The following is a 24,026-nucleotide window of genomic DNA, read 5'->3' as shown; positions in this document are numbered from 1 at the left end:
ATGATCTCGTTATGAGCGGTAAGAGCATCAATTTTAGCATCCTTTTTGTAATATCCCGAACTTTCGGGTATTTTTTTTAATAAACTATTTTGGTAACTTAAGATAATTTTACAATTTTAAAATAAAAGTTTTAATGAGTTTAAAAAAAAAAAAAAAAAAAGTATTTTTAGATTTTTTTATAAAGGTTCTGAAATTTAGTCTCCTAATTAAACCCTAATCACCGTATGTTATATATACTCCCACAAACCTCAAAATTCATGCCGTGTAAATTGACTACTATAATAAACTCTTGCCCTCTCGCACCTCTGCCGTCATCAAGGACATCTCTTAATTTCCTCCATCTCCTGGTAAGTTATCTCCCTCAACCTTGATTTTGGCACAAATTACCAATTCATCTCCCGCTTGTACTATGCAGGTGCATCTTTTGTTTCTCCTGTTGCAATTCACTCGCTGGCTAGTTTAAATAGAGCTGAGTTTGACTTTCCCCTCTTATTTTCATGTCGGTAATGCTCAAATTACTAGGATATGGATTCTTATCTACATTATGCCTTGTTTGACTAAATAAACTAATAATAATAAGTAAATAAAACCTTCTTGATTTCGTTAGGTTGGATGTAGCAGCAGCTTTTAGGCCATTGATTTCTTGCTAATGACCAGCTTGTTTTATTTTAATTGATCTCATGATTAAAAGGCACTAACTTGGTTTTATAAAAGAATTTTACTATCTATAGTGTTGTGGGCATATCAGTGAAATGGATTTTGGAGTAACCTCTACGAAGTACTAATTTGCGAGAGCTAGCATAGGTAGTATTCCTAACTAATGGATTAATATACTGATTAAGGCTTGTTATTATTTATTTGTAGACGGGGATTACTAGGTGGTTCTTCCGAATTAAGATTCCGTACCTTGAGAAATCAGGCGCGTTAAAGGTAATTTTCAATGTCCATCGTCTTTAGGTCCCGTTAAGTAAAATATTTTGGACATATATATTTGTTATTATGTGATAGGGAGATTAAGGGTTGTGTATGTGAACTATGTGATTTGAATTTATGGGCATGTATGAAGTTAGTAATATTATGTAAATATTATTTGCACTACTACCGTTACTTTACGAAACAACATCTTTTGTTTATATTTGTTGAGATTATACGAAGTGGAGTATAGTATCAGATAACGGGAAACTAGTATGGGACTATTGTTAATATTGTTTAATGACTACGTAGCACATTACATTGAACTATTAAGTTGTGAATTGCAATATTGGAGTAAAGTGATATAATTGTGATGATAGTGAATTAAGGCTGCGTATTGGATATTTCCAATATGAGGATGTAAATTGGTTGATCTTACTGAGCTATTTGATATGATAAGCACTAGCTAAAATGTACAATCTCTTACGTGGTAATGATGGGCTAATTGTGTTGGTTGATTATATTTTTGAATCTTATTAAAATACTAACGACGTAAAGTGTAATCTTCGAGGGAATAGCCCGTAAGGGTTTGGAACAGGTTGCCCTTCTAGATGTTGTTCTATCGGTGCACTTCAGTGGAGACCCGGTAGGCTTCTAGTAGGTTTCTATTATTCTGTATTAAACTTTCTGCTTAGTCTTCCTCCTAATTCTATTGGTGCGCGGTCGCGGAGACCCATAGTTAATTAGTGAGGGGTGTGCACACTAGGGACATTCTGTACTCATCTTACTTTGGCCATTCTCAAGGGTTACGCGCGACCCTTAGCGTTCTTTTTCCCTCACTTAATTAATATTGATCTTTATGTGATAAGTTTAATAATGGAGTTATTAAATTGGTACTTGTTGTTTAAATGTCTATTTTATGTACTCAAAATGTTTTCAAACTAAAATTCTTTATTTTACGGGATGGAGTTGGAATTACTCAGTTTATCTGATTTTTGGGAGTTCGTCTCTCTTGTCTCTTTTCTATTTATTTTTGCAGGTTGGTAAAGGTACTTAGCTACGAGTGAGGAGACGCTTAGAATAACCACCTAGTCAAGAGACAATTTCTTTTCCAGTTTAAGTTGGATTTTGTTATTTATTTTATGGGGATTAATTGGTTGTAATATTTTATTGACCACCTTTAGACCACTTAGTTAATTTTGACTTTAATGGTTTTAAATAGTTTTGTTGCTTTCCATTTATTTTCTATGGAGAATAAATGTAGCAGTAACACTCCCAAGGTTTGGACGATTGTTTTATGATATAAAAACATGATTTTTGATTATATAAAAGGTCCAAATTTTGGGGTGTTACAAATTGGTATCAGAGCTTAGGTTTCGGATCTATTGATGCCAGTGTCGAGTTTTAAATTAGGACTAAATGGAATAATTAAGAATTAAGATTAGTAAAGTGAATTGGGTTGTTTAAGATAAATGAAAATAATATTAATTAGGTTCTAATAAAGCCGTGAGCGTGGGACGCGAAAAGGGTCCTTTTTATACATTATGTGAAGTACTTAGTTCTAGTACTACTACGTGTTATTTCCTTTCTTTCTATTGTTCTCTAAGTGACCTTGAGAAATAATATTGATTAATTGAAGGACGATAAAAGAGCTTCCCACCCATTCCCACCCTTCTTTTAGTGGGTAAAGCAACAACAACTAGAAGTCCACAAGACTATAGCAAGCATCATATACGACTAAGAAGCAATGACATGAGGAAGATTACATCAGCAACATAATTCGAAAGGGCGTACCTCCTGGCTCACAAACCCGAATTAAGAGATTCTTGAGCCTAAATTCATTAACTTTTCGCGGTCTAAATCTTTCATGTAGGATTAGTAAGCTAAAAATGACCAAAATTTCTTCATCAGACCCGACAAGTAACGTATGTGCTGCAAATTTCGACTATTAATGGTTGTCTTGAGTTACTCAATAGCCGGGACATTGGTGAAACTAATAGTAGGTAGTAATAATCACTATTAATTTGTTTTTAACAAGTGTATTTCATTAGGAGGTTTAGCTTATGTTCCATGGGTTTATATGATATGTTATATGTGATCCTATGTCTTGGTAGTAAGCGCATCGCAAGAGTATCACCTTCAAGAGTTAGAGTTTCGGGGACGAAACTCCTTTTAAGAGTGGTAGAGTGTGATACTAACATATTGGTTCACCATTTTAGTACTTTTTTATAAAAAAAAAAACGAACTTCTAGTTTTAATTAGGAAAAAATCCATATATATTTTAATTAAGGGGTAGTAGTCTAGTAGATGTAATACCCAAGTTTTTATTATCTCTAGATCTATTATTTGAGCTAACATTAAAGTTCGAGGACGAACTTTGTTTTTAGAGGGGGTGATTGTAATTCCCCGAAGTTTTATTATAAGTGGGTCTTATGTGAGAGCTAACTGTAAAGTTCGAGGACGAACTTTGTTTTTAGGAGGAGTAGATGTAATATCCCGAACTTTCGGGTATTTTTTTTAATAAACTATTTTGGTAACTTAAGATAATTTTACAATTTTAAAATAAAAGTTTTAATGAGTTTAAAAAAAAAAAAAAAAAAAAGTATTTTTAGATTTTTTTATAAAGGTTCTGAAATTTAGTCTCCTAATTAAACCCTAATCACCGTATGTTATATATACTCCCACAAACCTCAAAATTCATGCCGTGTAAATTGACTACTATAATAAACTCTTGCCCTCTCGCACCTCTGCCGTCATCAAGGACATCTCTTAATTTCCTCCATCTCCTGGTAAGTTATCTCCCTCAACCTTGATTTTGGCACAAATTACCAATTCATCTCCCGCTTGTACTATGCAGGTGCATCTTTTGTTTCTCCTGTTGCAATTCACTCGCTGGCTAGTTTAAATAGAGCTGAGTTTGACTTTCCCCTCTTATTTTCATGTCGGTAATGCTCAAATTACTAGGATATGGATTCTTATCTACATTATGCCTTGTTTGACTAAATAAACTAATAATAATAAGTAAATAAAACCTTCTTGATTTCGTTAGGTTGGATGTAGCAGCAGCTTTTAGGCCATTGATTTCTTGCTAATGACCTGCTTGTTTTATTTTAATTGATCTCATGATTAAAAGGCACTAACTTGGTTTTATAAAAGAATTTTACTATCTATAGTGTTGTGGGCATATCAGTGAAATGGATTTTGGAGTAACCTCTACGAAGTACTAATTTGCGAGAGCTAGCATAGGTAGTATTCCTAACTAATGGATTAATATACTGATTAAGGCTTGTTATTATTTATTTGTAGACGGGGATTACTAGGTGGTTCTTCCGAATTAAGATTCCGTACCTTGAGAAATCAGGCGCGTTAAAGGTAATTTTCAATGTCCATCGTCTTTAGGTCCCGTTAAGTAAAATATTTTGGACATATATATTTGTTATTATGTGATAGGGAGATTAAGGGTTGTGTATGTGAACTATGTGATTTGAATTTATGGGCATGTATGAAGTTAGTAATATTATGTAAATATTATTTGCACTACTACCGTTACTTTACGAAACAACATCTTTTGTTTATATTTGTTGAGATTATACGAAGTGGAGTATAGTATCAGATAACGGGAAACTAGTATGGGACTATTGTTAATATTGTTTAATGACTACGTAGCACATTACATTGAACTATTAAGTTGTGAATTGCAATATTGGAGTAAAGTGATATAATTGTGATGATAGTGAATTAAGGCTGCGTATTGGATATTTCCAATATGAGGATGTAAATTGGTTGATCTTACTGAGCTATTTGATATGATAAGCACTAGCTAAAATGTACAATCTCTTACGTGGTAATGATGGGCTAATTGTGTTGGTTGATTATATTTTTGAATCTTATTAAAATACTAACGACGTAAAGTGTAATCTTCGAGGGAATAGCCCGTAAGGGTTTGGAACAGGTTGCCCTTCTAGATGTTGTTCTATCGGTGCACTTCAGTGGAGACCCGGTAGGCTTCTAGTAGGTTTCTATTATTCTGTATTAAACTTTCTGCTTAGTCTTCCTCCTAATTCTATTGGTGCGCGGTCGCGGAGACCCATAGTTAATTAGTGAGGGGTGTGCACACTAGGGACATTCTGTACTCATCTTACTTTGGCCATTCTCAAGGGTTACGCGCGACCCTTAGCGTTCTTTTTCCCTCACTTAATTAATATTGATCTTTATGTGATAAGTTTAATAATGGAGTTATTAAATTGGTACTTGTTGTTTAAATGTCTATTTTATGTACTCAAAATGTTTTCAAACTAAAATTATTTATTTTACGGGATGGAGTTGGAATTACTCAGTTTATCTGATTTTTGGGAGTTCGTCTCTCTTGTCTCTTTTCTATTTATTTTTGCAGGTTGGTAAAGGTACTTAGCTACGAGTGAGGAGACGCTTAGAATAACCACCTAGTCAAGAGACAATTTCTTTTCCAGTTTAAGTTGGATTTTGTTATTTATTTTATGGGGATTAATTGGTTGTAATATTTTATTGACCACCTTTAGACCACTTAGTTAATTTTGACTTTAATGGTTTTAAATAGTTTTGTTGCTTTGCATTTATTTTCTATGGAGAATAAATGTAGCAGTAACACTCCCAAGGTTTGGACGATTGTTTTATGATATAAAAACATGATTTTTGATTATATAAAAGGTCCAAATTTTGGGGTGTTACACTTTTTGTGGAGAGACTTCTGCATCTGGAGCATTATATTATGCATCTCCATTAACATAGGATCAGACTGAGTGGCCTGAGGTTGTGATTGCGGAGGTTGTGTCTGTTGTCTAGAGAATCCAGGCGGTCCACCAGACTATTGATTATAGTTACCTCGTGGTTGGTATCGTTGTTGTGGTGGTGGGGGATGTTGAACCTGGTGTAGGTTCTGAATATTAGTACTCTTGTAAGAAAGTAGGGGATTATTTTTATACCGCTCATTGTAAGAATTAGAGTACGGATTATTTTGCTTGTAGGCCTGAAATGCATTGCATTGCTAAATGGAGCTTCTACACTCCTGTGCATAATGGCCAGACATCCCACAACTATCACATACATTCACAGCTTGAGAATTCATAGCAACTACACTAACAGGTTGGGCTGATTGAGATGTTGTTGCTTGCATATTATCAAACTTGTAATGTAAAGCAATCAATTGGGCAGTCAGTTGTTCAATGGAATTTAATTCATGCTTACCACCTTTGTTAGATAGACCTCTAGGATTCCCGTACTGGGCATTATGAATGGCCATCTCCTCAATCACCTCCATGGCACTAGATACAGGAAGCTGCATAAATCTCCCACTAGCGGCAGAATCCAAAATAAGCCTATAATCATTACCCAGACCATTATAGAATTGTTGAATCAAGAACCACGATTGTAGACCATGGTGCGGGCACTCTCTCTGCAAATTGGTTAACCTTTCCAAGACTTCGAACAAGCTCTCATCTTCCTATTGAGTAACAGAAATAATCTGGCTCCTCAAACGGGTTGTCTTCTCATGTGGGAAGTATTTATATAGAAAGCAAGGGCCAAAGATTCCAAGTTAGTGATTTTCATAGCCGCTCGATTGAGCCCATTGATCCACAACTTCGCTTTTCCAATTAGAGAAAATGGGAAAAGCATCTCCATATTCTGCTATGGGGTTACATTCTTCTTCTTGATAGTAGAGCAATATTGACTAAAGGACTGAATATGAAGATTAGGTTCTTCACCCTTCTCCCCATCGAACTGATGCCTTTCTATCATATTTATCAATGCAGGCTCGATCTTGAAACTATTAGCAGCAATAGTATGCATGATTGCCTTAGGCAGCACAGATAGACATGGCTTGGAGTAGTCCGTAAACCTCGGTTCTGGTTCTTTGTCACCCATCTATGAATCTGTATGAAAAAGATCACCAACGAGATGTTCAGATTCAAGATCTGAATAATCTCCCAACTGTGTGATAATTAAAGTTTGTTCGGCTACGAAAGGTCCTTTCAGGTTCAGGATCGATCAAAGTAAGATTACTAGTACCTACGGTCTTGGGCATAGACAAAGAAACTGAAGGAAATAATGCCCTTGGTCCAAGTATGCATTTAATGTTAAGTCTAATAAATGCGGTTCAGTATTAATTAACAAGTTAATAATTCAGTGAGATCAAGTGAACTGAATGCCTAGCTAGAGGCAGCTTCAGTTCAAGTGGAATTAATGATATTAATCCACAGCTTACTCTTGACTGAACCCGTAGGGTCACACAAATAGTACGTAAACGGATCAAGTATTTAATGGCATTAAATGCTTTATCTATGGATATTCGGAATCGACGGATCTTGGTTTCAGTGGGAGCTAAGATCGTCAAAGGCAAGTAAATGAATACTCCGGAAATGATGATGTTGCCGGAAACGGAAATATGGATCGTATCGGAAATATAAATATTATCCAAGTGGTAGATGTTGCCAGAAACGGAAACATGGAACGTATCGGAAAATATTATCCGAAATGGAAATATTGCCGGAATCGGAAATATTGCCGGAAACGGAAATATTGTCAGAATCGGAAATATTATCGGAATCGGAAAATAATTCCGGAAACGGAAATATTAAATATTTGTTCGAAACGTAAATTAATTATGGAATCGGAAATGTTAAATATTGTTCGTATCGGAAATGAATTCCGGAATCGGGAATTTAATCGGAAGTGTATCGTACGAATTAGCATCGGACGAGGCTTGCTAGACGAAGGCCCAGCACGAAGCCAGGCCGTCGCCCAGCAAGCCACACGCATCAACACACGCCAAAGCCTCGCCAGGCCTAGCGCAAGGCCAGGCCCAGCAAGGCATGGCGCGCGCGCTCAGCGAATGGACTGCGAGCATTGGGCCAAGGCGTCGTGCTGCTCGCATGGGCCGCGAGGCATGCGCGCGGGCTGTGCGGTGCTCGTGCTCGTGTGCGTGCTATACGAATCCTAAAGCTATCATAATTGGTGCTATGATTAAATCCTAATCCTAAAAGATAAAATTAATTATTTAGAGTTCTAAAAGGATTCTAATTAATTAATTAGTATTCTAACAGGATTCGAAATCCTTTTCCATGGTTCTATAAATATATGCCTAGGGTCATAAATTTATACACGAGTTTTTCAACAAGTATTCATACAATAAAAGCTCAAAAGTCACATTACTTTCCCATATTAGCCGAAAATAATAGTACCTTAAGGGCGATTCTAGTTGGTCAATCTTAAGGCGGATCCGGACGTGCTGTGGACTTTCTACGGAGGGACGACACTTGGAGTCCTAAAGACTTGTTCTTGTTCGGTTCGAGCGCAGCTAGGGAGGGCACACTACAAGTGTATGCATCTGAATTGTGCTAACTGATTATGTGTAAATAATATGTTTCCTGGCATTAAGGTTTTTCCGCATGATTTATGGTTTTCATATGTATCATAACCTAACAGTGGTATCAGAGCCTCTTATTATTTACATAATCTAAATTGCATGACATGGTTAAATTTTACAAATTTGCAAAGAATTAAAAGGGGTGATTAATTTTCGTAATTGTTAATTAATTGCAAATTGCGTTTATTTAATTATATATACGCAGGTTTTGGGCAGAATATTCGTTACTCAACCAAATCGAGTGATTTTTGTGTCAATTTCGCATGTAAAAGGCATTCTAAAATTTTGACAAAAATTGTATTTTTCGGCCGAACACAGAATTCCCAAATTCGAAGCCTAACTATGACTTTTCGGAGGTTTTAGTTTTTCGAACGCAAAAGTTTGTAAATTTAAGATGTTAAATTGAATATTTTGCGATTCTTGTTGATAAATCTTGAATTTTTGATTGACCTACTGTATATGTTTAACAATTTTGAATGCCTAGACTTGTTAATTATACAACCTAATTTGTAATTATGATTAATTTGTTGAAATTCGAATAATTTAGAATTGATTTGATTTTCATAATTAATTAATGATTTAATTAGGTATCCATGATTAAAAACTACCATAAAAATTGTTAATTTGTGATAAATTTTAAATTTTTATGACCTAGATTTGAATCCATGTTAATCGGAAATGAATTGATTAATAAAATTTCGATTTTTCGCCCTAAAATTATGAAATTAATATGATTTATTAATTTGTCATTAATTTTAAATTAAAAAGTTTTAATTTTTATATAATTCGCTCACAAAAGTTGCACACACAAAGGAAAGGACGCTACGTGTTACCCTTAAGGGGTGTTGTATAGTGCGGGCATGCGACGACGAGCAAGGGAGCTCGTCGCCCATGCGGTACGAATGCAGCGAGCAACAAGCGTGGCATGCACAAGGCAATGGGTGCCTAGGGGCTGTGTGCTACGCGTGTGGGGCGATGGGCGAGCAGTGCAGCGAGCAAGGCAAGCATGCGTGGGCAGCGATGGATGCTGCGCCACAACGTGCGTTGCCTCGCCCAGCAAGCACGCCAAGGGCGCATCCAAGGCAGCGACAAGCGCAGCACAACGTGCACGCGGGCAGTGTTGGCTGGCCCGTCTAGCAAGCGTTGCCCAGCAGCGCGCCATTGCGATAGGCGAGTGGGTTGCGCGCAAGCGTGGCTCACTGGGCCTGCTGCATTGGTGCGTTGTTGCTTGGGCTTTGCGGTACGATCGATCGAGTGACAAGGGTTTGTTGCTTGTTGGACTTGACGAGGCATGGGCGCAAGCCTACGGCCTTGTCTTGACCCGATTGGTTCGTTTTGTTTTAATTTTGAATTTTCAGTTCCGAAATAATTTTAATTAATTTTGAAATTAATAATTTAAATTTTTTTCTTGGGATTTAATTTTGATTATTATAATTATTATAAATTTTAATTTATACTAATTATTTTACTAAAATTAAACCTTGAATTAATTTAAATTCGTTTAATTCAACTGAAAATAAATTAAATTAATGGATTCGATTATAATTTTATATGAGCTTTAAATTTTAATTAAACTTGTATGTTTCCGGTTAGACTAGAAATACATTTTTATGTTTAAAATTAGTAAAGCATATAAAGTTATTGGTTTAAGTGGGAGCCTTTACTCATAAACTCTTGATTAGGTCTACAAATCCTTTAAGGTTAAACAACTTGATTAGAATTAATAAGGACTGAATAATTGGTAGATTATTGGTGCCCTTGATTAATTGCTGCAAATATTTATGTGATGCATAACAATGTGTTTTACTAACCAGCTATGTGGTCCATTCATGATAATGAATGGGTGAATGGTATATATTGTATATGTACTGTTTTGCAGGTTATGAAATGACTAGTATGGCCCAAATATGATAGAAAATATGGTCTGCGTACCATTAATTTGAATGTAATTATCTAATGCACCAAAGTTTGTTTTTCAATTCAAATATGGTCTGCGTACCATCAAATAGTTGTAATTAGTTGAATTATAGCTTATCCTATTTGAAGAAAATGACGCCTCCCACGGTGAAATTCAAGACGGAGTTTCCAATCCATTTTCAAGACGGACTTTGAAGTTGAAGCTTCAAGATGAAGTCGGGCCATACTAGATCACATTTATCTTATTCATGCTTTAAGTTATTTATTGCTTTTAAATATGTCTTAAATATGCATGCGATTGTGGCTTGATTATGTTGCATGATTAAGGATTTTAGTTCACTTAAAATCTAACCAACATAGTAAGATCCTTAAGTTCTAAACTTAAAAATTGAGTTAAAAGGTGCCATGCCAAAATAACACTTACTTGGATAACCTTTACATTAATCTTAGTAATAGTTTTCTGCCATAGCGAGGTGTTACTTATTGATTCTAAAGGGGTAAGGTAAACAAACAATTGTGAGTACATGTTAGTTTTGGTGAAACTCAAAGATATAAGGAGTCCTTTTATGTCGTGGCAAAATCGATAGGTTTACCTAATAAGTTCTTAGACATACCTATCAACCAAGAGTAGTTTCTAGACTATTAGCAAAAGGCTTTTGCTTACCTAAAAGATTTTAGAATTGAGTCAAAATACATTATGTGCTTAATTCTTCAATGGTTTTTAGGGTCTTGGAATCATTTTATTCACACCTGCCGGAACAATAAATTCGAATAAAATGCCAATAACTTGTTTAAATTGCATGATTGCTTTAATTTTCAAGTTATTACTCATGATAAATGTTTAGACTTTGCATACTTCAATGTATGTTTTAATTATTGTTTATAATTAAATATCTTGCACTGCAGTAAATCCTTTTAGAAAGGTAACAGTAAATTTCCTCGATTGGTAATGAATCCAAGAACGATTCACGGAAATGAGAGAAAGTGAGCGATTTAAAATGTACGTTTCTTATATCGACTTTTATGGTTGTTTTTGATTATCAAAAACGAATGGCGAACCGATTGGTGCTTGTGAATTCAAAATACAATGTAGTTTTGAGATCATAAAGCATTGAGTTTAAACGCTCAGCTTTACCAATGGTTAACAACCTAATATCTTTATCCATTTAAATTCTCGAATGAGTCTAGTCCCTAGACATTCGAATTGATCGATGCTTAGAGAACTTTAGAAGCTTCTGGTAAGATCATCTAAGTTGAAATAGAATATTAAACATAAATTAAATGGTAAGAACCTTGTTGAGTGACATTGGAAATTTCTAACAAAGTATAAAAGTCAACATTAGAAGTCAATTCTTAAGACTATAAGAAAGGGTACAAGAAATAGGAAAACAAGGAACAAACGAAAGGAATTTACGATTCCGTTTCTACCTATAAGTTTATGTTTAAACAAAAGTAACCTAGCAATCAAACTTCCTTGGTATCATATACCGCTTGAGGTTCTTACTTCGGTAATAACTCAAATAATGGAAGCTAGGCTACACTAATGGCCTACAAGTGGGAAATGAAGCATGACAATGCTACATTAGTTGTAGGGTCATCTAGTTTGTTTTAAGTCCTTTCAAGGCTGGAACTTAATGGCTATTTTGTTCCATAATCAGCATACCTAAATTTCTGCTTCATACACAGAAAGACTCACATTCAGAAGAACGAAAACAATGCTTGTTTGTTTTTTTTTTTTTTTGGCAAGCAAGTAATAATTTTATTGATCAACCAACTCAACCATTACAAACAGTCCCCAGAATGGTCCCAACAGACCAAACAGGCAACAAGACAACTAAAGGCTAGGAACACCAAGCCAAACCAGACCCTAGCCTCTCAAAGGCTATAAAACCAATCCTTATCTCTATTACAAGTTTTCTTACTAAGCAAATTTGTCACTCTACTCTTAACTTCAGTTTGGATAATTTTGACAGTGCTCTTGATCACTGGCACTTGAGCTCTCCATACTGCTGAGTTCCTAGCTTTCCAGATGTGATAAACTAGGCCTGCTACAGCTGTGTACATAACTGTTTTCTGGACCTTGCTCTTGGCATATCTTTGAATATGTTTAAGGAGGATAGCAACAGAATTCCTGCTGTGTTGGAAACTCAGCCAACTCATAATCTGGTTCTTACAGTTGATACTGAAATGGCAATCAAAGAAGAGATGGTTTGCTGTTTCAGGGTTTGTACCACAAAGGGGACAAAGGTCATCAGACCCTACCATTAACTTATACAACATGTCTTTTTTTTTCAGCCTATCAAGCATAGTAAGCCAAAGAATGAATCTGTGTTTTGGCACAGAAAGTCTGTTCCACACATATTGTTGCCAATGAACCTTATCTGCTTGATGACATAGGGTAGTGTAGGTTCCTTTGATAGAGTACTTAGATGTTCTCAGCCACTGGTGAGATTGCAAAAGAGTGTTGCAACTGTTCTTCACCAAGCAAACAAACTTCACCACCCAGCTTGCTGCAGTAGGGGCAATGAAGTCATCCCAATTTTTATCTTTCACATAAACAGTATGAACCCATTTCACCCACAGATTGTCTTGTTTTCTAGATATAGCCCATGCTAATTTTCCCACTGCAGCTTGGTTCCACAGAAGCAGATTTCTGAAACCCAATCCACCCTGATTTTTAGGAAGACAAAGTTTATCCCATGCCACAGGGCCAAGCCTAGAATCATCATAGTTCCCATACCAAAGGAAAGATCTGCAAATGGAGTTGATTCTTTTCAGGACAGTTTTGGGGAAAACAAACATTTGTGACCAGTAGACAGTCACACTCATAAGAACAGTATTGACCAAGAGAGCTCTCCCAGCAAAGGAAAGATGTCTTGAACTCCAAGTTTTTATTTTGGAGGTCATTTTATCAATGAGAGAATCACAGTCACTAGGTTTCAACTTCAGAGGGGAGATAGGAACACCCAGATATTTGAATGGGAGAGAACCAATGCCAAAACCAGTCAATTCAGTAAAAGAGGAGAGCTGATGATCTGGAATTCCACAGCAGTACAGGGAAGACTTGTGAGGGTTAACCATGAGTCCAGTGGTGTTAGAAAACACACCAAACCCATCCATCATGAGTTGAACTGTCTCCCTTTCTCCTTTACAGAACATGAGGAGATCATCAGCAAAGCATAAGTGATTAAGTTTCATAGGTCTACACCTGGAATGAAACTTGAAAGAGGGGTGTTCACCTACTGTTTGCATAGCCCTTGAAAAGTACTCCATGCACAGGGTGAAGAGCAAGGGAAACAAGGGGTCCCCTTGTCTTAAACATCTTCTAGGATGAATCAAATCAGAAGGGGTACCATTAATCAAGATGGAATATTGAGTGGTGGTGAGGCAAGTCATAATGAGGTTAACAAAATGGCTAGGGAAACCAAGATCAAGCATGATTTCCTCAATGAAATCCCACTCTACAGTATCATAGGCCTTTTTAAGATCCAGCTTCATAAGACAGTTAGCCTGCTGTTGCCCTTTTCTATAAATCTTGACAATGTCTTGACACACAAGAACATTGTGAAGAATGGATCTGCCAGAAACAAATGCTCCTTGGTTATGGGAGATAATGTCAGGGAGAACTCCACCTAGCTTCCCACAAAGAAGCTTAGAAATGCATTTGTAAAGAACAGAACAACATGCTATGGGTCTAAAATCACCAACTGAAGATGGGACACTGACTTTGGGGATCAAAGTGATGGAAGTCACATTAATCTCCTTCAACATTTTCCCAGTTCTGAAAAAGTCATTAATGGCAGCATGCATATCATTCTTAATGAGATCCCAAGTGCATTTAAAAAAGTGACTATTGAACCCATCCAATCCTGGTGCCTTTGTGCTTGGGATATCATCTAACACTCTTTTAATATCCTCCATGGAGAAATTGCAATTCAACATATTGACATGATCCTCAGTCAGTCTTGGCCCTCTATCCATGATTGCCTTCTTGATGGGAGATCTAGTATCCATTCTTGCCTCAAATAAATTTCTGTAAAAGTCTAAAAAAGCTTCCTGAACTTTTTCCACTGAGTTCACCCATTCACCAGTGGAATTCTGAATAGAGTGGATGTTGTTGTGTTTTCTTCTCTGTCTGATACTCTGGTGAAAAGCTCTGCTATTCTCATCACCTTGTTGAAGCCAGTGAGCTTTAGAAATATGGTGAAGGAAAGAAAGATGGTTCTCATTTGCAGTTCTGTATGCAGCAGCAATTATTTTTTCTTCTGTTGCTAGAGTGACATTGGTAGGGTCTTTATGGAGCTTGTTTTGAATATCAGCAAGTTGGTGTTGCAGCTGAGTTTTGGTTGCTTCAATATTACTATAACCAGATTTATTCAGGTCCCTTAGATCCTGTTTGATCCATTTGAGTTTCTGAGTGATTCTAAACATGTGGCATCCATAGACAAACCTGTGCCAATGTCTTTCCACCAGTGGAAGAAAGTTAGGAGAGGAAGTCCACATGTTATAAAACCTGAAGGGTTTCTTTGACTGATTGGTAGTGAAGGTATTCAAGATCATAGGACAATGATCATAGGTCCCTTCTGGCAGATACATTGCTTCAGCATTATCAAACATGTCATCCCAAGCAGTATTGGACAACACTCTATCTATTCTGGAGAAAACCCTAGCCTCCCCTTCCTGCTTGTTATTCCAAGTAAAATGCCTTCCTACTGTCTTGACTTGTGTGAGTTTGCAGGTTGCCATGCAGTTCCTCATTGGTTTGATATCAGCCAGCCTCACAGGTGAGCCAATTCTGTCCTCCATTTCCATGATGGAATTGAAATCTCCCATAACCAGCCATGCATGCTGGTTAAGGGAGGCAAAAGAAGACAAGGTGGACCATAAAGGTTCTCTCTCAGCAGGAGTGTTGAACCCATAAATGAATGAACAAAAAAACCCCTTATCAGAGCTTCTTACAGTGATGTATGTGTGGATCAACTGACTTCCCATATGGATGATATCCATTTTGAACACATCAGGGTCCCAGGCAAGAATAATCCTGCCATTATGATGACAACTTAGATTGGTGGTAAAGCACCAGTTTGGGCAAACTGTGAGATACAAATCACCCATTCTTGGTGCTTTAACCCTTTTTTCCAGGAGGCTAAACAATTTAATGTTGTGAGATTGGATCAGTTGTCTCACATTAATCTGCTTTGAGTGTTTGTTTAGCCCCCTGACATTCCAGCAGAGAACTCTATCCATTAGACAAAGGGGATATCACCCCCCTGTCTGATGGACTCACATTGCTTAACTGCACCTCCTTCTCTTCATGAACAACCTCAGTATCAGAATCAGACAATGTTTGGAATGAGTTTGCAGTGACCACTGGTTTCAATTGTCTGCTGATTGTCTTGCTGAACTTAGTGGCTTGAACAAAACCATCTCCTGGTAGCACAGGAGGTGGCACAGGTGCAGTGATTGGTTGAGTTGCTTTCTTCACCCAAATTTTCCTAGCATTTCCAGTTTGTTTCTTGCTACAATGATCATAAGTGTGGCCCATCCCCTTGCATACAGAACATGTAATTGGTAACCAATCATAGTTAACCTGCTGGCTAACCATAATGCCTATTTCATTCCTGAAATGGATCACATTAGGGAATTCTTGATCAATCTGCACCTCAATCATGACTCTGGCAAACATCAGTTTGTCCCTATTTTTTGTGGCTTGATCAAAGTTGGCCCACAGTCTTGCCTAAGCTTTTCTCCCCCCAGTACTTAACATCCAAACCATGCAACTGAATCCAAATAGGCAGTTTCTTAACAAGATCTTTGCTAAAATTAACATCAGCAGACCAAGGTTTCACCACAAGTGGTTTGGAATCAAAAAATTGGTACCCCCCCTGCAACACCTTGGAGCAATTCTCCATTGTTGTAAAGCGTACCATGTAGATACCCCTTCCCACCTGTGCAACGTTATCTACCCCATACTTCCCCCAGATTCTGCGCACATAACCCTCCATAACATTCTGAGGTGGGTTAGCCCCAATCACATAGCAAACAACAGCTGATTCCCAGTAAGCAATTTCATCTTTAATATCATCAAATTCAATCTGGACTATGGGGGTTTGGGTACTAGATTCAGTATTATCAACATTTTCATTAATAATCACAGCATTATGTTGAGTCAGATTATCATCATCATTCATAGATTGAAACAGAGTATTGCCATTCCCGCCAATATTTGAATGTGAAAAATGGGTACGAACATCCTTACCACTGTGTAATCCACTTAGCCACGCATTAAAGTCTCCTCTGATTTTTGATTGTTGTTGTAAATCTCTTAAGCTTGATTTTGGGGTTAAGATTTGATTGAAATCATGCGATTGATTTTCTAGGTTTATCGAGTGTTCGGAAACATCATCGGAATCTGCCATTGATGTACCCTTGTCAAGCTTAGAATTAGGTCGTCCCTTCTGTTACACTTTCGTTGTCTTATTCTTTGACTTGCTTCCACCATTGTTGTGTTTCTGAGCTTGCTTGCGCGTGTTTGCCATGGCGTCGAAGGAGGTTCTCTCTTCGAACCCTCGCAAGCGCTCTTTTCATACCTTGTTTGTTTTTTTATTTGAATGAAATGGTCATTTACGGGTTGAGTCAATATGCTTGATTAAAACAAACAACTCTTTAACAATAAGAACTTTACTAGGTTCAAATCAATCTCCTGATTTGAGTTCCACAAATCTTTGGCATTGTTACTTAGACCATATCAACAAGTTAACATTCAAAAGTTCTATTCGAATGGACTTTTAAAAGTTGGTTGATTTCTTGATCAATTTAAGACAAGCAAGTCTTACTTGTTGAAAGTAACAAAAGATATGAACTATTGTTAGAACACCTAGACAATAGAGTTCAAAACTAAAGAAAGATTTTATGACTTTATTACTTCACATAGATTTGAGTTAATATTGGTTTATTTACTCAAATATGATATAAGTTTGAATCTGTTTGGCTAGTTCAACGATTCAAAAGTATAAAATCCACTTGGCAAGAAATCATAAAGATCTAGGTTAGATCATGTTGATGATTACTTAAGTCAAGAATGATCATCAATGATTGTGTGTTGTAATTTCACGATCGAGCTCCATAAGATATGGCATATCTAAGTTGGAATGATCGAAGTAAATTAGTACTTGATTCGATCAATGATGAATCATAAAGACTTTTCCTATAATTTCTAAAACAAAATGCTCAACTACCACCAAACTAAACCAAATTCGTCAAAGCTATTGAAAAGTAATTTCAGAATATCTTTTCAATAATATATATCTAAAGATTTGCTAAACTCAGTGGGAGCTTAGTGTTTGTAATTTAACAAACTAAGGCCCAAGTATAGATATATGTTTCATTGTGATTTATTCAAATGAGACACAAGGGTATTGTTTCTACCACGAATTTTTGAGAACATAATGTTTGTTTGCTCGAAATAATGTCCTTTTGGAGATCCGTTTCCAAAATGACAAGTGGGAGAAAATAGACCTCGATAGTCTTCGAGGCGAACAACAAACATAAACGGAAATTCCAGAGGCTTTTCGAAGTTCTTCAGAAAAGCCGAACACTTATTCTTTAAGGACTTTAGAAGTGGCTTTAAAGAATAGACATCTCTTAGAAGACTTTACAAGTGCTTGAAGGAGAACAGAATATTCAAAGGACTTTCAAGTGGCTGTTGATATTCCATTGTTTGATCGATGTTCTATACCCAAGTAGGCATAGAGTTCAAATCACTGAAACTATGAGATTCTTCTATTAGATAATGAAGAATCATGGAGTTCAGGTCACTGAAGCTATGCGATTCTTCTATTAGATAGTGAAGAGACCTACAAATTACAGTCAAACTATTATCATGGAGTTTGTGACTTGTAAGAAAGTTATGACAAAAACTAGATTCCCTAAAATGGTTAGAGACCATATATAGACTCAATGTTTTAGACGGTTAAAGGCCATAAAACATAACCAATATTTTGATGACAAAATTGAAATTTTGTTGATTTGCAAGAATAGATTAAACACCTATTGGTTGCGAATTGGTTTTAAGGATAAAAAACATCGAACATGGAATTGTGTTCACACACAAAGCTAGATTAGCTGTTAAAGGTTACAAGCAAATTCATGGCATGGATTGTGTTGAAACCTCATGCATAATCGTAATGGTCAAGTCTATAATTCAAGCAATGATTGCATATTGGTACATATGGCAATTGGATGACAAAAACGAATTCCTCAATCAAATGTTGGAAGAAACTATGTACATGATATGTCATAGGATTTGTGGATCCAAATAAATATTTGAAAAGGAAAGCTAGCTTATGAAATCTAAGTACAGATTTAAGCAAGCTAATTGGGAATTAAAATTGTATTTTAGTGAAGCTAATAAGTATTTTAGTTTCATAAAATGTACATGATTCTTATAGATATATAAGAAGTTTAGTGGGAGTACATAAAAACTTAATTGGTCCTATGTGTATCACACACATATCTCTCTATTGTGAAATAACATTCAAATGCTAATAACTTAGGTTTGAAATTATTCATCAATGATGGACCAAGGCGAAACTTAGTACATACTGGGTATTAAGATCTATTTACAAAGATCTTATGATATTGTTTTGGATTAAGTAATGGCATTTACTAAATCAAACACGAAAGACTCCATTGAAGATATTCGATCCATATGAATAAATCTAAGTAATGAATGTTTGAACTATGTATAAGCATTTACTAAGTTAAACATCAAATGATCTAAGTGAGATTCTTAACCTATATTATATGTCAAAGAATTTAGCTGGATTTAGTATCTACTGAAACTAGAATGAGCTAAAGTTACATGAATAGAATTCAACTGGGAATTATTCTGCAAAAGAATTTATCATGTATGATATAATATGAGGATCGCCAAAAACGTATCGTATGACTTTAGTCATGACGAACATATACCAATCTCTATTGATCTAAGTGAAGATCAACTAGATTGAGATCACGAATACTTATGGTACTTGAAAAGGTACATAGGAATAGTTCTTGATTCAAGGAAATAAAGGTATGCTAAATATTGATGCTACACGCATAAACACTGGTAAAGGATCAAGCAAGATCCCTTTGGAGTTAACCATTGGCAAGGACGAGCTATAGAGCATCGTGTTTTGAAATGGCAACATGGATCGGAGACCATGAGTTGTTGCGTGGGAAATTAAATATTAATTTCTATGTTCTAAGATACAGCTGGAAAGTCTTCCACACATCTGTGAACTGCTTGGATAAGTAAATTCAACCAAAGCATCACTAGCAACCTATACAGTTGAAGTAAAAGTAATTATTGCCTAAGAAGCAATAAAACAGGGTTGTTTAAAGTTCTTCACTGAACTTGGGTAGATCACCTATCTGCTGGCTTGATGGTTCTTCATTGAAAAATGCGTAGAACCACTCTTGAAGCAAGAAAAACGTCTGCTAACTTGATGGTTCTTCATTGAGAAATGCGTAGAACCACTATTGTAGTAAGAAAGACTAGATCACATAATAAACAAACTCAAAAGATCTTATCATCATATCTCGAATATTATTCGATGAAAAGGATATTAAGATTGGCAAAGCATGATAACTAAACCTAAGCAACAAGTGAGAAACAACACTCACATTGTAGCACTGGAAATCAAGCATAGCTTTGAATTCCATGAACTGTTTTAAAGATGGGTTTGAGGCCCATGGTTGTAAAACATTGGGGTTGGACATTTATCATATACGAAATGTATTTTCATATTCCATTTAATTTGTGGTTTATTAAATGATGAGTCCCTTCAATTTGATAATATATTCAAGATAGACTGTCAGGACCAGTCTTGTGACTAAGAAATGTCTATCAAGTGAACTTGAATGTCAAAAGTTGAAAATGGTCCCTGGTCGGAGTTTTCCATATAGATGGACGCATAGAAAACGTTAGACGACTAGAATGCAAGATGACTAGTAGTTCTGTTTCTTGAACTATGTGGACATGGAAATGTCGTAATCATTTGCATAGATACTTACTTTGGGAAGACTAGTATCGGACAGACCTATGAAACTTTACTGTAAGAGATGAAAATCTGTCATAAGTAAATTTCATTAAAATTATTAGACACTAATCCTCAATACCTGAGTGATTTGAGATTACTTGTTTGAGAACTGCTTACTTTGACGTTGTCAACCGTCGCACCGTAAAAGGAGGCTATAAAGGCAACGCTCAGGTAATCACTATCAAACGAAGTCTAATCTCAAGATTGCAAGATTGGGATTGTCCTCCCATAAATCGGGATGAGATGCTGAAAGTTGTACAAGGCCACTCGGAGAGCTAGAAACTGTAAAATGCATTGCCGTGCTCAGATGAATCATAGGCTATGATTATCTGTTTATTTGATCAGTTGAACTCTGAAACCGAGAAACACCTCTGGACATAATAAGGATGACAACTCCTACCTTATGTTCAAGAGCAAGCATCGAGCGGCAAAAGAATTAAGAAATGCACACTTGTCCCTAAGGACAACTGGGAGATTGAAGGAAATAATTCCCTTGGTCCAAGTATGCATTTAATGTTAAGTCTAATAAATGCGGTTCAGTATTAATTAACAAGTTATTAATTCAGTGAGATCAATTGAGCTGAATGCCTAGCTAGAGGCCGCTTCAGTTCAAGTGGAATTAATGATATTAATCCACAGCTTACTCTTGACTGAACCCTGTCAGGTTATGATACATATGACAAAACATAAATCATGCGGAAAAACCATAAAACCAGGAAAGCATATTATTTACACATAATCATTTAGCATAGTTTAGAAGCATACACTTTGTTGCGTGCCCTCCCTAGCTGCGCCCGAACCGAACAAGAACAAGTCTTTAGGACACCAAGTGTCGTCCCTCCGTAGATAGTCCACAGTACGCCCGGATCCGTCTCAAGATTGACCAACTAGAATCGCCCTTAAGGTGCTAGGATTTTCGGCTAGGTTAGTGCAAGTGTATGGCTGAATTTTCTTTCAAAAACTTACCCTTTGAATACTTCAATTGTATCTATAAATTATGACCCTAGGCTTTTATTTATAGAGGTATGGAAAGGGGAATTGGAATCCTACTAGGATACGAATTAATTAAACTAGAATCCTATAAGAACTCTAATTAATTTAATTTATCCTTTTAGGGTTAGGAATTTAATCATATACCAAATCCTAATAGCTTTAGGAATCGTGCATGAACACAAACACACACACGCACGGCAGCCCACGAGGGGCGCCTATGCGCGCGCGCGCTCAGCCCACGCCACGAGGCCCGCAACGCAGCCATGGCCTTGGCGCGCGCTGGGCCTGCCTTGCGGTGGGCCTGGGCGCTGCCTTGGCTTGGCGTGTGGCGCGCGTTTGGCTTGCTGGGCGATGGCCCGGCTTCGTGCTGGGCCTTCGTCCGGCAGGCCTCGTCCGATGCTTATTCGTACGATACGCTTCCGATTAAATTCCCGGTTCCGGAATTCATTTCCGATACGAACAATATTTAATATTTCCGATTCCGGAATTAATTTCCGTTTCGAACAAATATTTAATATTTCCGTTTCCGGAATTATTTTCCGATTCCGATAATATTTCCGATTCTGACAATATATCCGTTTCCGGAAATATTTCCGATTCCGGCAATATTTCCAATTCCGTTAATATTTGCCGATACGTACCATGTTTCCGTTTCCGGTAACATCTACGACTTCGATAATATTTATATTTCCGATACGATCCATATTTCCGTTTCCGGCAATATCATTATAACACCCTTATAATTCCTTGCTTTTATAAAACTATTTTCCAACCTAAAATAAAGGAATTACTAAAGTATTACCGCCACCGTGATAACGGCTAAGGCTATTACCAGAATTACGCAGCGGAATTAAATGTCAACTAACTTTTAAAAACCATAATTAATGAAATATCGAGGCCTCCTACAATTTGGAACCATAATGGCCCAAAACCCAAAATATAAATAATCCAAACATTTGAAACATAATTAAAATATTAAAGAAATAGTTTCAAAAGACGAAAACATGCAACTCTCTCAATCATCCCAAGCCACATGATTTCGATCGTACTTGATCTACCAACCTGCTATATTATTCTACTCCCCAACAATGCAAGTGCAAATGATGGATCATCATAGGGTCATTAAGGCAAAGGCCATGACCGGAAACACACAAAGCACGTAGTCAGCAAAAGCTGAGTACTTACAAGCATAGAGTAATGAAACTAAGCATGCATCACTCACTAAATACTAATCAACATGCAAAAGCCATATAACAACCAATCAAACAATCATGAGGTACAAGACTCGACTCTTGACTCGACTCTTGACTCACAATTTAATTAGAATAAGCTTCGAACGGGCCAAAAGAATAATCCACAAAGGGAAAAGGTGATGGGAGCCAACCAAACACCAAATATAATAATAATAAAATCGGGCCATACCGAGTGTCGGGCCATACCGACAGAATTCCTGCGCATAATATAAATGAAACAACGTCTTGTATCATTAGTAGGAGTACGAGCTTTCCGGCAAGACTCCCCCCATTGTTCATACTCAAGGTATATACGTTCCAAGAGTTTTGAAGCTTGTTCCGGTTGCACTTTACGTTTATTAATATTTTAATAGAGGCGAACTCAAGACTCGACAACATGCATACATCCAATTAATAAACAACAACCAAAACAATCTTATTTTAATGCTTTAAGACTTGTGATCAACCAAGGAAGACATTGTGAAATTACTACCATGTTCCTCCTCACCAAATTGAGACTCCACATCATGCATATTAACATGAGGGTTGTGCCCTTGCACGACAAATCCTAATTGATTTCATACATAATATTCCCAACTGAACCCTACATGTGCGGTGGCTTACGTGAGCTAACCCTTCACATGTGGTAAAATAAATAGTACAACGAGGTACAAATAATGGCTCAAAGTATGCTAGACATCCCGTACAATAGCATACAATTAATTAGTCCATCCCTTGCATGTGAATTGAACCATACATGCATAAATATTGAACAACATGATTGACAATGAAATCCATACTCATAATAATTCCAACATGCTTGTTCAACAATTAATTCAATAAATCCAACATCACACAACAATGCTCGTTCACCAAAATAAACATGATTTCACATAATGTAATTCACATCATCAACAATCATGTATTGTCATTGACAAAAAAGTGTGGTCGCCCTAGACTTGTACGTACCTTGAATACCTAAGCGTAGGGGCCACTTTGCAATAACGAGCACTCAACTAGAAATCACCTTCTATCATCAAAATAATGAAGCTTAAATTATTTCCATGTTCATTAAATTTCCAGCAACTTTATAAAAATTAAAACTTCCTTTAGACTTTAGAATTCAATCGTTTTTCAATAATAAAGTCGTCTCAATTTGCAAAATCAATCCCTAGTACAAAAACATACTTTTTCCGCCTTAAAAATCAATAAAAATCGACACTTTAAACCTTTATTCAAATCTTAAAATATAATTGATTATCATAATTAAAATCATCACCTAATTATGCTAATCAATTGACTCATTAGGTCTAGGTTAAAACCCTAACTTGAAAATCCCAATAACACTAGTTTAATATCATAAAAATCCATGCTTTATTAGATAAACAAATCTGAAAATTCATTCTTTAATAATTAAAACAAACCTAATGAATCACAACACACAAATCCTCAAACCACGGTATTCATAACCGGTTCCCAGCATTT

General features: G+C 36.4%; 2 long non-coding RNA genes across 2 annotated transcripts; both read left to right on the top strand.

Annotated features, from left to right (window-relative positions):
* The first annotated feature begins 221 nt into the window (after positions 1–221).
* LOC130469017 (uncharacterized) lies at positions 222–2,346 on the top strand. Its single transcript, XR_008929384.1, has 3 exons — positions 222–347; positions 865–930; positions 1,952–2,346. It is a non-coding gene; the product is annotated as an uncharacterized lncRNA (long non-coding RNA).
* A 1,229-nt stretch (positions 2,347–3,575) lies between these two features.
* LOC110786487 (uncharacterized) lies at positions 3,576–5,666 on the top strand. The gene is made up of 3 exons (XR_008929383.1): positions 3,576–3,701; positions 4,219–4,284; positions 5,306–5,666. It is a non-coding gene; the product is annotated as an uncharacterized lncRNA (long non-coding RNA).
* The last annotated feature ends 18,360 nt before the right edge of the window (positions 5,667–24,026 follow it).

Source organism: Spinacia oleracea, chromosome 3 (assembly GCF_020520425.1).
Source record: "Spinacia oleracea cultivar Varoflay chromosome 3, BTI_SOV_V1, whole genome shotgun sequence".
Taxonomy (NCBI): domain Eukaryota; kingdom Viridiplantae; phylum Streptophyta; class Magnoliopsida; order Caryophyllales; family Amaranthaceae; genus Spinacia; species Spinacia oleracea.
The sequence above is the reverse complement of the archived record's forward strand: the minus strand, read 5'-3'. Positions and strand labels throughout refer to the sequence as shown.